Source organism: Eschscholzia californica, unplaced genomic scaffold (assembly GCF_041429995.1).
Source record: "Eschscholzia californica isolate CP2 unplaced genomic scaffold, dmEscCali1.0.p SCAF_2, whole genome shotgun sequence".
NCBI classification, from domain to species: domain Eukaryota; kingdom Viridiplantae; phylum Streptophyta; class Magnoliopsida; order Ranunculales; family Papaveraceae; genus Eschscholzia; species Eschscholzia californica.
The window spans coordinates 23,423,360-23,440,961 of record NW_028238309.1 but is presented as its reverse complement, the minus strand read 5'-3'; the positions used below and the strand labels follow the sequence as shown (position 1 = coordinate 23,440,961).

General features: G+C 35.4%; 1 long non-coding RNA gene and 1 pseudogene across 1 annotated transcript; one reads left to right on the top strand and one right to left on the bottom strand.

Annotated features, from left to right (window-relative positions):
• Window positions 1–4,396: 4,396 nt before the first annotated feature.
• Window positions 4,397–7,514, bottom strand: LOC147557012 (leucine-rich repeat extensin-like protein 4 pseudogene; annotated as a pseudogene).
• Window positions 7,515–9,585: 2,071 nt separating this feature from the next.
• On the top strand, window positions 9,586–16,965 carry LOC147557011 (uncharacterized). The gene is made up of 7 exons (XR_015233705.1): window positions 9,586–10,243; window positions 10,403–11,729; window positions 11,835–11,909; window positions 12,039–12,404; window positions 12,503–15,463; window positions 15,633–15,843; window positions 16,448–16,965. It is a non-coding gene; the product is annotated as an uncharacterized LOC147557011 (long non-coding RNA).
• The last annotated feature ends 637 nt before the right edge of the window (window positions 16,966–17,602 follow it).

Below are 17,602 nucleotides of genomic sequence, written 5' to 3'. Positions count from 1 at the left end.
TAGCCCCCAATTGTGTCCGGCAGTTCATTTTGGCCCCATATTTTTATCACACATACCAATTTTGCCCTTGTGGCATTTCAATAAATCTTCTTATCGTTTCTTTTTATGATTTTTTAGAATTCATTTTCTTTTTAAATCTTTATTTCATCAATTCCTCTCTCTTCCCTTTCTCTCTCCACCTACATTTTCTATTTCTTCCCTTTCTCTCACCCCCTTTTAGGGGTTTTTTTCTCATCCAGAGAACAATGTTGATCTCTGGTGTTATTAACTCAGTTGATCATATGAGTTCTTATCATCATGGATTTTTGAAACTCCAAAACGCAAATCATCAGTTTCGGTTATTGCTTCATGAACTATCTGAAAAGTAGTATAAAACCCAACTTTCCAATACCAGCATCACGTATCCATCCAAAAAAATACCTAATCCTAAAATCATCAGCATCAAAGTGTAGTTAACAACGAAAAGGAATTCCACAGAGCATTATAGCAAGGCAAAATAAAGTAGTATAAAACCTAACTTCCATTACTAATAATAATTCACAGATGATGATGAAGACGACCTCTGTCAACAATGTCGGTTCTTGTTATGGTGGATTAGAGAAGCTGAATCGTCAACAGTTACTTGAAGTATTGGTGGATTAGATAAGCTGAATCCACCATTATCAATCTCGAGAACCATGTTTGATGATTATATCTAGGTTTTCTTTCCTTTTTCCCCATAAGTAGGTATATGAATTTTTGGTAGAAAAAAACCCTAAATAGTCCCTTTAGAGCATCTCCAACCCCAGTCTGTCTTAGGCCGAAAAAAACACTTTTTCACTCAAAAATTTTGGCCTCAGCTCAGCCTCTAAAATTCAGCTCCAGCCCCAGCCTCTCTTGAGGCCGAAAATTTGTTCATGTGGGAAACGCGTGTGTGCACTTTTAGTTGGTGTGCGAAAAACGTGTGTAATTTTATGTATATATAAAATACGTGTTTGAACTATTTTTCGAAAAAAAATGTATTCGGGGACCGACATTTGGGGGGATGTATTTTAATTACTAATATTTAAGTTTTCTAGAATTTTTAAAAAAATTAAAACTAATTAGAATTACAAAAATGTATTTTGATTTTTAAGTTATTTTTAATTTTTTAGTTATTTTTAATTGTTTAATATTTAAAAAAAAACAAGCAGATCTGACCGTTGGATAAACCAGCGGCCAAGATATGTCCCCAAGTGACTGTTGGGGTCACTTGGGCCTCCCTTCAGTCGCCCCTAACATTAGGGGCGACTGAGGGAGGAGCCCCAGCCTGCGCTCCACCCGGCTGGGCTTGGAGCGCTGGGCGGAGGCCATAATTTCAATATTACGGCCTCCGCCCGGCTGCGGTTGGAGATGCCCTTATACTTCCAGATGGTCACCATCTTCCATTACTCATCAATTCCTGATGGTGTATACATATTAGATGGTTTATATTTCCAGATGGTCACCATCTTCCATTACTCATCAATCTCCTGATGGTGTACACATATCTGAAAGCAAAGTATGAGGGGATCTCAAGAAGACAAAAACCATAGATGATTCCAACCATCGATCAGCCCCATTCTTCGTTGACTTTAAATCTCAGTAGTTTGTTACTATATCTTTATCAATACCTACTTATTATTAGGTTTATGCATATGATGAACATCAGTTTTAGAAACAAAATCATGATCATAAAGACTTCGGAAGTAAGAACCAATTTCTAATCGATGTTGAATCCTCTTGAATGAAGGTAGAGATGCAGATTTCTCGATCTAGATCAGATTGGTCACCATGTCAAAGAAATCAAAGAATGAATAATAGGATTTGAAAAGAAATTTCTAGATTTGAATCTCTTAGAGGATAACTGTGTAGAACAAATCAAGACAGTGATTTTTCGATTTGAATCTTTTAGAGAGAACGAAAGAGTTCAGAGAAAGAAAGAGGGAATATACAGAAATAAAAGAATAAAAACAAATAAGGAGATAAAAAGAGATTAAGTAGTAATCTTATAACTGTAATTATGTAAATTTGATCATTCGAACTGCCGGACACAATTAGGGGCCAAAACGAACTGCCGGACACAATTAGGGGCCAAAACGAACTGTCGGACACAATTGGGGGCTAAAACGGCCAGTTGGTCACAAATTGGAGGCCGAAACGGAATTAACCCTTTTTCTTATATTCAACTTATTTTCTTCTATGTTTTTGTTGCGATAACCATGACGATACATCATACGATCTCAAGATCATAATCATGCATCTTCTCATCTACAAATTTGTTGATCTGAAGATTCTGAACTTGGTAAGCACTTACCCTTTTTTGTTAATTTGTTTAAATCATTATTATTATTTTTTGTTTAAATCATCATTGTTATTCTATTTTTTTTGTTTATGTCATTCACTTGATTTTTTTGTTTTTCAAGATACAACTGTCATTATCTTATGCAACATGCTGTCATTTTTGCTGATTTTCTCGATTTGAATATTAACTTTTGTAATTTTCTAATTCATTTAGAGATTAAGTAGTAATCTTATAACTGTAATTATGTAAATTTTGATAATTCGATCATAAAATTTTACTTTATCAACATGATTACCTTCATAAAAAAGTCTTTATAATTTTTTGTTTTACACGGTCATTCTCTAGATTGGGGTAACAACAGATTCAAACGTGATATTCCTCAATGATTTCCAAATGATGTAGTGCAAAATTTCAATTTTCTTTATATCTCGAAAAATCAAATGCAAATGGTTATGTATGTATCTACTTCCCAGGTACTGAATGTTTCTCACCAAGATTCTATTTTAAATGTATGCTTAGGAACTCAATCACGTGTCATGCTGTAACAGTTAGATGTTAAAACCTTTGGTTTATGCCATACAAAAGATTAAGCTATTCTAAGATCAATGTATCTTACTTCTCAATGATCACAGGCCAAACATTTGATTCGTAAAAAAACTTCCTCTATATTATTTACTCAAGTTAAATTAGACTTAATTGAATTGTATACATTTTGAAAGACATATATCAAACTCACTTCTATTTTTGCATCTGACATGTCAAATGTAATTGATTCATTAGTTAGGGATTGGGCAAGTCAAAGTGTCTAATTTGTTCTACACTTCTAATGTCATATTTAATGAAATACTCTAAATTAAATGGAGGTAGTTTAGGAAAATATTATCATTTTTCAACAATAGATAAGGTTTATACAATAAGTTGAATTCTGCAAAAGGTCAAACATAGTGGGACGAAATGAGTATAACATTTGTTGTCAATTGTTGAATTTGAAAAATTGAAAACTATATGGAGGAGAGAGAGTAACGGAAAGTTAAAGATAACGGAAAAAGGGACCATACGGGAATTATTGCTAAGGTAGGGGGCTAGGCAGGAAGCTGGTTACAAAATTGGGTGCCATTTGAAAATAACCCTTAAACTTATAATGAAAGAGGCGTAAAACCCAAAATCATAAAAGAGGTCTCTTCAGGTGTTGACAACTTGGGTTATTAAAAGTATAAATAATGTAATAAATTTGTCGAGCTTTAAGCTTCTTTATTGTTGTTGAGCTTTAGATCATTTTCATTATCAGTTTAACTTATGCGATTATCGTGCTTATCACACTTTCATGATGTATCAATGCTTTGTAACGACTAACGTAGATAGTAGTCGTTGATTTCTCAAAAAAAAAAGGCCAGCGCTTTAGGGAAATCAAAATAATTTCCGCGGTGTGAAGACTTTGTCAAAAACTAGTCAACTTCAGTTGACCAGTATATTTTCTAAAAGTTAGGAGGAAAACAAATCTTTTGACCATTTCTTCTCCATTCCGACAAGGGTTGTCGGAATCCGGCTACCACTAGCATCAATTGATTTTAGACATTTCTAGGGTTAACGTTTAATCCTCACTTGATTTAATATATTGTGTAATTCATATAGATTACCCAACTCCATAAAAAAATTTCTAATTTGATTATGTATCTTTAGGGTTTATGTTTAATGAATCACAATGGTGATGGTTGTGACCGGAGATGGTGGTGGGAAATGGTGGTTGGAGTTGAAGATGATGAAGAAGAAGAAGAGGAAGAAGCAATGTTTGATTTCCCCTTAAAATTTGTTTCTCAGGAAAATTTGAAAAATTTCACATATTCCCTTTAAAATTTCAAACCCCAGAAACTATTTCGCTTGGCCACTGTTTTGGGGAAAGCATTAAAGTTTCCGGGGAAGACAGTAGAAAACAAAAAAAATTAAACCAAACACTCTTTTAATGTCGCCGGAAAAAGTCGCCGGCGACTTCACCATCTTCTCTTCTCTTTCTCTCTCTTCTCTCTCTCTCTCTCTCTCTCTCTCTCTCTCTCTTCTCCCTCTCTTCTCTTTCTCTCTCTTTCTCTCTCTTCTCATCTTCTCTTCCAAACTCACCATTTCTCCTATCTTCTCCGGCAACGACCCCATTGATTGATTAAAACTCACATCAAACACAGTCACATTTTTCAATAATCCAATTTCTGTTGGTAAACAAGCTCTTAATCCATTATTCATCAATATAATCTCATTCAAACCACTCATATTACCTAAACTAGCTGGTATACATCCATGAAACTTGTTATTAGCAAGAACAATTATAGAAACGGGCGAGTTTCCGAAATTCTCAGGAAGATCAAATGCGAAATGATTATGATTAATGAAAATAGCATCAAGATCTTTATCAAATAATTCTTTAGGAACTGTTCCTTCAAATTCATTAAACCGAAGGTCAAGAAATTTCAATGAAGGTAATTTAAGTACTACTTGAGGAAATCTCCCAGCAAATCTGTTATTACTTAAATCTAACTCAAATAATAACTTCAATTTAATGAAATTGTGAGGAACAGTACCGCAAAATCGATTGGAGTTGATATGAAACAATGCTAAATCAGTTAGTAACCCTAGTTCTTCAGGAAGGTAACCAGCAATATCTCCATGATTAAGATCAATACCAACAACAGTTCTCACCAATGGATCATCAAGTGATGATGAACGGAACACACAGACTGAAAGAAAAGATGAGAAGATAGGAGAAATTTTACTCAACAAACCAGATCTGGTCTGGTTTGTTCTTCAAACCAGACCTCCGGCGAAGGGGCTCCTCCCCTTTGCCGGAGATGCAGAATAAAAAAAATGAAAAAAAAAATTTGTCGCCGGAGATGATGGAGTCGTCCGAGATGGTGGAGTCGCCGGAGAAAAAAAGAAAAAGGTGAAAAGGATTTGGTTGTTTGGGAGAAATAAAAAAATCAATTTTTTTTTGTTTCCACCCAAAACTTCACACCCCGAAAATTATATAACTTTCCACCAAGCGTTGGCCTTTTGCTTTCCCAAAGCGGTAGCCAAAAAAAACTCGTGCGAAGTGTCTTACTTAAATGGGTCGTTGATTTGTCAAAAAAAAAAAAAAAAAAAAAAAAAAGAAATCCTTGGAAGTGTCTTAACCTAACTGTGTGAAATTGGGGGTTTACACTTCAGTAGTTTCTAAAGTTGTTCCTTACCACGTTCTATTCAAACCCAACGGTCGAAACAAATCCCCCTAAACCAGACAAAATAAAAGAAACGAGTTCACGACCTCCTTCCTCTTCAGTTTTCTCTTTCTACTCTTTCCGTCTCTTCCTTCCTTCTTCTGTTTAGGTATTTGTTCTTCCTTCCGTTTTCTCTTTCTACTAACTGTTAGGGTTTTTGTTGTTTCTCTTTCTACTCTCTTCTTCTCTTCCTTCCTCTCTTAGGGTTTTTGTTCTTCCTTCCGTTTTCTCTTTCTACTATCTGTTAGGGCTTTTGTTGTTTTACTTTCGATTTCTCTTTCTACTCTCTTCTTCTCTTCCTTCCTCTCTTAGAGTTTTTGTTGTTCCTGGCAGGAACTTCCGCTGCAAGCGGTTTGCTTTTTGACTAATCTAGGGTTTCGTGGCTAATTTGGTTTCTCTATTTTTTGTTTCCTTTCAAACATCTAAATTTCATTCTCTGATCGTTTCTCTGATTAGGGTAGTATCATATGGGTTGGATTTCGTTCTTGATCAGTTGATTGCTTCCGCAGATTCCATAGTTAGTCAATTTGGGAGATCTGGATTCAACTACAAAAGGGATTCAAGTTTGTATTTGATATGGAATGGGATTATTTGTTCATTAATAATTACTTTTTAATGGCTTTAGAGAATGATTCTGATGCCGATCTTATCATGTCTATGTGCATGATAAGATCCACATCAGGATCACCTTCAATACTTGTCCTGGTGGTGGTTTCAACCAATAACAGTTTATTGATTTGATTGCTCTTCAGGGGGAAATTCTTCCAATTGAGCCCAGTTGCATCGCTTGGGAGAAAGATTTCGGGCAAACAGTGAGATCAGCCGTGTTAATGCATTTGGATATGTCGGTATAGAAACTTAAACATAATCTACTTTTTCCGTTACTGTTAATTTTGAAACTTTTTTTTCTTTACAGAAGTTTAGGTATCCGTTTGTGTTAATAGTATCGCTTTGGTTTCCATAGGTTACATAAAGCTCTCCTATTTATGTAACCTATGCATCAGGGTATACCTATTTATGTTGATAACTTTTAATCTATTGATTGATTCAGTTGTCTATGTGTTTCTCATGCCCTCGGCAAAACATTACTAATATATAGTTTTGGTTTTTTCTACTGTACCATTATTTTAGAATCCTGCAATACTTTTCCATTCCGTGCAGTCCTCCATTATTTTTGCGGTTTCGAGGACGAGTCGGTGTTTTCTTAACTTGCTTCTTTGATTTTTATCCATGTTAAAGGAATAATAATTTGTGCTTGCAAAATTCATTTGATTTTGCAAGGGAAATCTACAAATTTGATACTCCCAGGAGATATTATTTGGCTTTCTCCCAGGAGGGTTTCCTGTTTTCATCATTTATGGAACCAAATACCCAAAGACCCAACTGTCCGTGCTTTTCTCAAGCCCTTCGGGGAAACAGTAAACTATTAGGTTTTACTTTCATCCCTCAACATGTGATGAACTCCTTTTCTTTTTCGATTTGAGGAAGATTGGTGTTTAGAGGAGACGTTAATTTGTTTTCTTTGCATTTCAATTCAAATTTGCCTTTAAGGGTTCCCTCCCTTCCAATTACTAATGCATTGTATATTTGAAAGGGGGGTTTTTGGTCACTTGCTTTTTCAATCTCTTCCTTGTTAGAAAGGCAATTATATAAGCATGAAAAGTTCATTTGTTTTTGACTTTTTTCACAAGGATGTGAGAACTGGACTTATTCCAGGGACACATTATGTTGTTTTGTGAAACGGCTATTTGAACTTGCTTCTTTGATTTTGTGAGAATAGGACTTTCTCCAGGGAGGAATAACCTTGTTTTGAAAATTGAGTTTTTGCTTTATCTCCTATTGTTCTGTTGAAGTTCTCTGCCTGATTGTTGGTTTATGAAGGTGTTAAATATACAAATATAGAAATGGTGAATTTATTGAATACTTTTTCGAGATCCTGTAGTACCTACTCTCGTGTCGTCGTGGTTTTCCATTTTTGAGGACTAGGTTCTTTTACTTTCTGCTTTCAGTTTCTTTTTCTTTCTTTCTTTAGGTGGTCTGCTTGAACCTGTATGTTACAACCTGGAGTTAAGATAATGTCTTTGAAGTTATTGTTGTCTTTGTCCAGTTGGTAGCACACTTCTACTGGGAAATATGCAATGCGTTAGAGGTTTTTCAGTTCATTGTCCATACTGAAATATCAAATATGCAATATGATAAGTTTCACAATGTTCTACAGGGAAGTCAATTTCAAGCGTATTATTTAGAGGGTATTTGGTTTTTGTGTAGGTTTTTATCACATTCGAATGTTTACCAAAAGTTATTCCTTCACTTTTCTATGGAGTACATGCAATTCCTTTCTCTTTCTTTTTGGAAGTCGTTGCACTCTTTATCTGGTCGTACTCTGATTTAGGAAGCAGTTATGTTTCAATTAAGCCTTTATTAGTTTCACTTTCTTTCTTTTTCTCAATCTCCCTTCCTCATTTTCCACGCGGATTAGGATTTAACACTTGACGAACTGGTATGGTTCTTCTTTTGAAGGGAACTTTCTACCCTTGATACATGGGAGAAAGTTTTTGTTTTTTGGTTATGTTCATTCTGACAACTACTAGATGCAGTTGGGTTTAGCGGTGCCATTTGTGCGAGTTTGCTTGTCCAGATTGATGATCACTGGTATTGTATATTTTAGGACTCGGGTTATGCTGACCCCGTTCAACCGTAAGGGGGTTTTCTACTTGAGTTGCTTTTCTCAAAACTTAGTTTTCAATGCATTCATATTTGCTACCGTATTAAAAATTCCTTCATGTTACTCTTAGGATTTGGTGCCTGTTGCGGAACGGAAGTGCTCTCCTGATAAAAAGTTAAGTGGTTGGATTTCTTCCTTATCATTTGTTTGAAACTTTTGTTTTTCAATTGATGTTTCCTTTGAAGGTTTATTTTTTCTGATTTAGCACGTCTTTCGGGTAAACAGTACTCTATTAAGTTCTCTTTCAGTTTCTAGCGTGCAGCGTGCTTCATTTTAAGAATATTTCTCCATATTTGCATTCCTTAACATGTGGCGAACTCTTTTTGTTTTTCGATTTTGAGGATGATTGGTGTTCAGAGAAAGTGTTAATTTCTTTTCTTAGAAGAGATCTTCCTGTCGAGTTCCATTCAAATTTGCATCTTTTGGTTTCTTCGATTCCAATTACTATTGAGTTGTTTATGAAGGGTGTTTTCTGTCTATTAACTTGCTTTTAAAAAAGTTTAATTGTTAGAGGGATAGTTATAGAAGCATGAAAAGTTCATTTCTTTTTATTTGCATTTTGAGCATCTAAATGTGGTTCGCTTTTATATTTGACAATGGAGGGTGTTATTAGTTCATTGATATTGCACGATAAGATCCACATGCGCATGATCTTGCGTAATTGTTATTCTGGCGGTTTAAACCAGCAACAGTTTATTGATATGATTTTTCTTCAGGTAAAGCACATTCATATTCATTCTATTGAGCCGTTGCTGTGTGGTCTCCAAGGAAGATCTCGGGGAAACTGCAAGATCACTTTGTTTATGTATTTGGATATTTCGGTACAGAAACTTTTGACATTAACTAGTTTTTCTGTTACTGTCAATCTAGAGTCTATTCTCTCTGGTTGTTCTTCACAGATAAGCAGGTAACGTCTCTGGATTTGTTCGTGCTAGTCGATATAGTTGCTTTGACTCAAAAAATCATCTTGGTGAGGGGAAGGTTTATCTTTTTGTTTGATATCTTTATAATGATCTATAACCACCAAATCTGATTAATGGATTGCTGTTTTTGGTATATGCTTTGGCATAACTCTGAGCTATCATCTTGGTCATTGAATGTTTATTGATTCGACTTGCAGTGATTTATTGATACTTGGATTAAGGTTTTAACATTGAGAATTTTGTTTTCAGTTTTCAGCGTGCTTTAATTTAAGAATCTTGCTCTATCTTTTCATTCCCTAACATGTCTTGAACTCCTTTTGGGTTTCAAGGATGACAGGTCATAAGGGGATACCTTAATTTGATTTCATATAAGAGATTTTCTTGTTTGGAGTCCAACCTGATTTGCATCTAAAAGTTCCGTCTTTGCTTTTTCAATTTTTATGCTTGTTAGAGATATGTTTATATTGGAAGGGGTTATCTTATTGAACTTTCTTCTTAGTTTTTTTCTTTCTTCACATCTTCTTGAATTGATTTACGTATTTGTTTTTGTTCTCTTTCTCATGCATCTATGTGATGGGATCATGGGACGACTAGTCTTATTCTGCCATGTTAATCAGAGAGGCGAAGGGATAAAAGCCATTCTAGTTCCTTTCTTTTTACGGTGTTTTCAATAGTTCTAAGTACTCATTTGGTTCCTATTTGTTTGCTAGGATGATTGGGGTCAACTTTGTCAAATCACCTGTGTGAAGGGTCATTTTTTGAACTTGCTTCTTTGATTTCTGTACTTGTTGGAGGAACTATAATTAGTGGAAGGAAAATCAATTAATGTCCTGGGATTTGCAACTTGGTCCAACTTCAAGGAGACACGACCTAGTTTTCGCTCGGTCTGGTTACGTTTTCCTCGTCCTAGGGGATTAATAAATCTTGATCTCTTAGTTCATAGGTTATTTATTTGACTATTGAGTACGTGCAATTTCTTTCTTCTTATTCTAGGGGTTGCGTTGGAGGTATTAGCACTCCGTACCTGGTTGCAATTGAGTTAGGAAACAATAAGGTTTGATTGAACCCTAAAAACTTAACTTTTCTTTTATTAGTTCACTTTTGTTCTTTTGAACTCCCTCATTTTCGCACGGTTATTAGGCTTCAACCTTTGAAGAACCGGCATGTTTCTTTTTTTGTAGGAAGTTTTCTGTAGCTAAATTTTTGTTTTTAGGTTATGTTCGTTGCGACGACTATTATAAGATGCAGTTGGATATAACAGTGGTATTTGCGTGATTTTGCTGGTCCAGATTCAGATGATCGCCGACATTTGGTATACTAGGACTTGGATTTAAGCTTACTTGTTCAATCTCAAGGGGGTTTCTACTTTTTATTCTCCTGAAAGCTTTGTTTATAATTTGTCCATTTTCCTGCCGTATTAAAAATTCCTTGACCTCCTAGGATTTAGCACTTGTCGCGGGATGGAAGCTCTCGCATGTTAAAAGCTTAGTGTTCGAATTCTTCCCTATAATTTGTCTGGAACTTTTGCTTTATTTGGGTTTTTTGTACTATAACATTGAATTTCTTGTATTCCCATGAAGACTATCTTTCTTGATTTCTTTTATGCTGCATGGAATTAGGTTGACATAGTTTGATGGTTTCTTCTTGAAGAAGGTTTTCTACACCAATTTGTAGAAGTTTCTTATCCATTTTAGGCGATATCTTTACGCTATTTGTTTGCAATTGCATTAAATTATTCGGAAAAATGTCAGTGGAAGTTTGCTATCCAGCACTCATCTTGGTCTTCCATATTCTAGGACTACGGATTGTGCTGGAAAATCACTTGTTCTTCCTTGGGGGAGTCCTTATTTTAAGTTGTTTGTGTAGCAGATTTGCATTACGGTTGTTGGTGCTGCCGACCTTGTGAAGCTATTAAGAAAAACGTTTGGAGTTCTGATGGAGGTCTGTGTTAGGTTTTCCTTCTCATATAGAAACAATGAATCTGCTGATATTTTTTCAGGAACCTGCAGTAGTATTGCTTTGTTGGGTATAGTTGCTCTGGCATAACTTTAAGCCATTGCCATGGGAAGGTTTATCGTTTCGATCTGCGAATATCTGTAACACAGTGATTTATTGATACGCCTATTAAGGGTCTATCTTTAAGAAAGGTTTGAATTGATTGTTGTTTTCAACAGTTGGTATCCTGCTTCTTGTCAACTAGATTTTAGTTTGTTGATTTTCTTTTTGTGGGAGGGTTTGGGGACCAAAAATTAAAATCTTTCCAGATAGTGAACCTTATGCAATCATTCCAATTTTCTTAGTTCATCTCTTTTTCCTGTGTTTCCATGGTGAAGGCGGTGGCTTTTTAATCTACCGGCCTTCTTTGTTTTTGTTGCCTTTATTGTACTTATAAGTATTTATTTACTTTGTTGTTTGGTAGGAGGATGGGGACAACTATGAGGATTTAACTGGGATGTAGTTGGCACATGCAATTCATTTGTTTTTCTCCACGGATCTACGAATTGGAGCGACCTCCACTGAGCAATGTGCGATATCCATAGGTAGGTTGTCTGTGTTTTTCTCCTTCCCTAAGGAAAACATTGCTGGTTTCAGGTGTGCCATATTTAAAGAATCTTGGTAATATTTTCATTTTCCAATATGTGCAGTCCTCCATTGCGTTAATTGTTGGTTTTCTTAAAAGAGATCTTCCTGTCGATTTTCCATTCCATTTGCCTCTTAAGGTTCTGTCATTTCCAATTATTAATGCATTATTTATTTGGAAGGGGGTTTGCTGTCACTTGCTTTTTCAAACTTTTCCTTGTTAGAGGGGTAGTCATAAAAGCATGAAAAGTTCATTTGTTTTTTCACAGGGATGTGAGAACTGAGAACTGGACTTGCTCCAGAGAGGCAGAGAGGCATTAAATTGTTTTGTGAAATGGCCGGGTTTTCCTATCCTTTATTGTCCGAAAGAAGCCTCCTTCCTTATTGTTTCTTTATGAAGGTGTTAGTTATGTAAATAGACATAATGAATCTACTTAATCTTTTCCAAAAAGGGTGATCAATTTGAGGGCTAGGCTCTTTTGTTTTGTGGAAAGGGTGTTACCTTATTCAACTTTCTTTATTCAGTTTCTTTTCTTTCTTCATATCTTCTTGAATTGATGTATATATGTGCATTTCGTTCTCTTTCGCAGGCATCTCTTTGTTGGGGAGGCTATTCTTAATTTGCTATGTAACATGTGAGAGAGGCAACATGTTAAAAGGCCAATCTACTTCCTTTCTTTTTAGGGGCTATTCAATTGTTATAATTACTCATTTGATTTTATTGGTTTGGTAGGATGATTGGTGTCCGCTATGTCGAGTTAACTGTGTGGAAGTGCTTTTTGAACTTGCTTCTTTTATTTTGTGAGAACAGGACTTTCTCTAGAGAGTAATAACCTTGTTTTGAGAATTGAGAGGGGGGTTTTCTATCTCCTATTGTTCTGTTGAAGTTCTCCTTCCTTATTGTTTGTTTATGAAGGTGTTAGTCATGCAAATATTGAAATGGTGAATTTATTAAATACTTTTCCAGGAACCTGCAGTACCTAAAACATTCTCGTCATCTCTCGTTGTCGCGGTATTCCATTTTTGAGGACGGAGTTCTTTAATTTTCTGTGACAGGTTTTGTTGATTGATCTTTCTGCTTCCGGTTTCCGTTTCTTTCGTCTTTAGCTGTTCTACTTGAATTGATTAGACAATTTGTTTTTGTTCTCTTTCTCAGGGTTCTTCGCCGGGTGATTCCTACTTCTGTTTTGCCATACTTTATCTATGCCTTCAAGTTTTCTCTTCATCCTTATTCCTGCTTATTAGTTGCCGGATCTTTTGCTGATTGAGCGGTGCCTGAAAGTAGTTTGCGTTATACTGGTCTACGGTTTTGCGGTTGATTTACTATAGTTTTTTATTTGCATTTCGAGCATCTAAATTACGTGCTTAATTGTGCCTGATTAGTGGTTGGATTTCATTCTTAATCGGTTGATTGCTTATGCAGATTTGCTAGTTATTCATTTTGGAAATCTCAATTGTCACTGGATTCAGCTACACATCTAATTCGATCTTATATTTGATAGCGGAAGAATTTATTTGTTCATTGGTATTCACTTTTCAATTTCTAGCATGATATATTATAAGAATCTTGCTCTATCTTTTAATTACCTAAAATGTGATGAACTCCTTTTTGTTTTGATTTTCAAGTTGACTGGTGTCATAAGGAGATGTTTATTTGTTTTCTTAGAAGAGATTTTGCTGTCTGAGGTCCAAGCCGATTTGATCCTAATGTTCTCTCTCTCTCTCTGTGTTTGTTTTCAATTTTATACTTGTTAGAGATGTGTTTGCAGAAGCTTGAAAAGTTCTTTTCTTCTTTCCCAGTGATGTGAGTTGTACTTATTCTAGGGAGACATTTCATTGTTTTCCAATCCTCTATAGTCCTGTGGATGTCTTCTTCCTTATTATAGGTATTAGTTATGTAAATATGGAAACAATGAATACTTAATAATTTTTCAGGAGCCTAGAATACTCAAAAGTACTCTTGCAGTCTCGTGTCCTAATGATGATCTATTTGAGGGCTAGGTTCTTTTTGTATGTGAAAAGGGGGTTATCTTATTGAGCATTCTTCTTTCAGTTTCTTTTCTTTCTTCATATCTTTTTGAATTGATGTACATACTTGTTTTTGTTCTTTTTTCTCAGGCATCTTTGTGATGGGACGGCTAGTCTTATTCTGTGATGTTGATGTTAGAGAGGCGATGGGTTAAAAAGCCAGTCTAGATCGTTCCATTCTAGGGTTTTTTCAATAGTTAGTATTGATTTGATTCTATTGGTTTGCTAGGATGATTGGTTGAATAACCTTTGAACCCCCTTTTCAAATCATGTTTTTCTTGTTTACTTGGTTGTTGCAATGGAAGTTTATCTTCCTGTGGGGGATATTTGTTCTATGCTTCCTGTGCTATGACATTCCATTGTTTTTCTTTTCGACTAATCTAGGATTTCGTAGTTAATTTAGTTTTGTTGTTTTTGTTTTGCGTTTTGATCTATTTTTGGTTCTTTTGTCGTTTCTCTGAATAAATGTAGTTTAATGTGGCTTGGATTTTCGTTCTTGATCGATTGTGATTGCTTCTGCAAATTCGATAGTTGTTAAGTTTCCGAAATTTTGATTGTCATTTGATTCAATCACAAATAGGGTTCAAGTTTGTATTTGATATTGAAGGGGCTAACTTCATTGATAATGACTTGTTAATGACTTCAGAGGATAATTTCGATGTTGATCTTATTATCTCTTTGTGCATGATAACATCAACATCTGGAACGCCTTCCGTACTTGCTGTGCTGGTTGTTTAAAGCAATAACGGTTTATTGATTCGATTGCTCTTCAGGAGGTAAGCACTGCTTCATATTTTTTTCAATTGAGCCCCAGCTTTTCGATTTTTATCCTTGTTCGTTTTTTATACGGACAAGGATAATATCATTTGTCCCTAGGGAATTGCAACAAGACGCGATCTAGTTTACATTATTATGTAAAATTCTTCGCGTAGGGTGTTTATGATGTTTTTAAATACCTTCAAATAGTTTCAGTAACCTTTCACATCGAAGATCTGTTCATCTAGAACCTGTTCTCGCCTTGGGGTTTTCTTCATGGATACGTAGGTATCCTCTCTGGATTTGTTTGTGCTAATCGGTATAGCTGCTTGACGTAACTTTACAACATCTTTTGGTCAGCAGAAGATTTATCCTTTTGTTTGGTGTCTTTCTAATAATCTATAACCACCATGTTCTGATTAATGGATTGCTTTTATGGGTATAGTTGCTTTGGCATAACTTTGAAACATCAGCCGGTCATTTGAAGGTTTATCGTTTTAATTTACCAATAAATGTATCAAACAATGATTTATCAATGAGATACTTCAATCAAGGGCTAAACTCTGAGATGGTTTGAATTGATCCCAGTTGGTATCCTGCTTCTTGTCAACATGATCCCAGTCTGTTGATTTTCTTTTTCGAGGGAGGGGTTCGAAACCAAAAATGAAAATCTTGACGCGAAGGGAGTGTAGTTTATGCAACGCATTAATTATTTAGTTCATTGTTACATATGTAATATGCATTATTAAATGTTTAATGATGTTATACAGGAAAGTTGGTGTCTTCGGGAGGAAGATTGGGCTTTCTTCTTTCGTCTAAAGGGGGTTGTCTAGTTTCCGTTAACTGTTTCTTTGATTTTCTTTTTTTGCTTCCTGTCCAGGGATGATCTGTTCAAACTTCAAATAAAAAAGTTTGTAACCTTGTTTCCAATTTCTTTCTCAGGAATCTTTGTGATGGAATAGCTATTCTTCTTCCTGTATTTTAATGGGGAAGCAGTGGCTTTTAAACCTACTTGCGTTCTTTCTTTTTGTGCTTTTTATAGTACTTATAAGTAATTATTTCACTTCATTGCTTGGTAGGAGGAAGGGGTCAGCTATGTGGATGTATCTGGAATGTAGCAGAAGGGGTCTCTCTTAACTTGCTTCTTTAACTTTTATCCTCGTTAGAAAAGATGTGAAATAACAGTCGACACATGAAAAATTTATTTGTTTTTTTCAAGGGATGTTCGAATTGCACCTACTCCAGTGAGATTCTATTCAGTTTGCTCTGAAGAAGGTTTTCCTATTTTGCGTATATTTCATAAAACTCTTCCCTATCGTTGATTTATTCTTCTCTATGAGGGTTTACGTATTTATGTCATATTGTTAATAACATTTAATTTATTTAATACTTTGAGGAATGTGCGATATCCATAAATAAGTTTCCTGCATTTTTCTCCTCCCTAGAGAAACATCATGGTTTCTATTGTGCGATATTTGAAGCGACTTGCAATAAAACATCATTCCCCAACATGTGCAGTCCTCCATTGTGTTATGTGTTGGTTCCAAGGGCTAGTGGATATCGAGTTGAGACTTCTTCTTCGGAAAACATTTCTCCCTGACGATCCATTCGAATTTTCCTCCAATCGTTTTCAAGTACTTATTGGAAGGGGTTTTTCTCTCTTTGGTTTTTCAATTTTTACACATGTTAGAAATGTGTTTGTAGAAGCATGAAAAGTTCATTTTTTTTCCAGGGATGTGAGAATTGTACTTATTCGAGGGAGACATTGCATGTTGTGAAATGCAGGGTTCTCTTATCCTCTACTGTCCTATAGAAGTCTTCTTCCTTATTGTTGCTTTATGAAGATATTGGTTATGTAATATTGAAACAATGAATCTGCTTAATGTTTTTTCAGGAGCCTGCAGTACTCAAAAGTACTCCCGCGTCCAATGGTGATCTAAGGGCTAAGTTCTTTTTATTTGTGAGAAGGGGATTATCGAATGGAACTTTCTTCTTTCAGTTTCTTTTCTTTATTCATATCTTCTTGAATTGATGTATATATTTGTTTTTGTTCTTTTTCTCAGGCATCTTCGTGACGGGATGATATCCCCTTCCTGTTAATCGTATCTTCTCTGAATCAGTTCGTGTAGGTTATGAAATCTTTCTTCTTTCAGTTTCTTTTCTTTATTCATACCTTAATTGATGTAAATATTGTTTTTTGTTCTTTTTTCTGAGGCATCTTTGTGACGGACGGTACCTGTTTGTGTTAATGGTATCTTGTCTGAATCTGTTTGTCTAGATTATGAAACCTTGGTCATCCGATTGATTTTTCTGTAGGTTTGATATCTCTTAAAATGCTTTATAGCGCTAACTTGTGATTATGGTCATTCAAAGGTTTAGTTCTTTGGGTAGTAATGAGTTTCACAATGTTCTACATTGAACTCCGTGTATGCATCTAAATTCTAAAGGGGGTTGTTTTGTTCAGCGTTTTCCTCTCAGCCGTTTTATGCTTCATTACTTCAGGGGTATCTTTTCAAATGAAAATAACTTCCGTTTCCATTTGATTTTTCAGGGTCCGTGGCGGAACATTTGTTCATATTCTACATGTATTTTCATGGGAAGACGGTGGCTTATTGTAAAACCTTCCTTTGTTCTTTATCTTTGTGATCGGTTTTTCAGTAGTTCAATTGTTCTTTGCCAGTATTTATTGTTTGGTAGGTGGACTGGGTTCAACTACGATGGGGTCTCTCGTAACTTGCTTCCTTAACTTCTTTTTTCTTAAATTTTTTTTTTGAGAATTCGACTACGATATACGTTAGTCGTTACAAGGCATTGATACATCATGAAGATGTGATAAACACGATAACCGCCTAAGTTAAACCATTAATGACAGAGGCCTAAAGCCCAACAACATGTATTCCAGACTTAGCCATCAAGGTTCAGAGGATCATTTTTTCCCGGTTGCTAAAGTCATTTGGAATTCTGTGATTCCTCCTAGAGTTAGTTTTGGGGTTTGGGCTGCTGTGTCGGGCAAAATCCCAACCCTCAATAACCTCAGGAGACGTTGGAT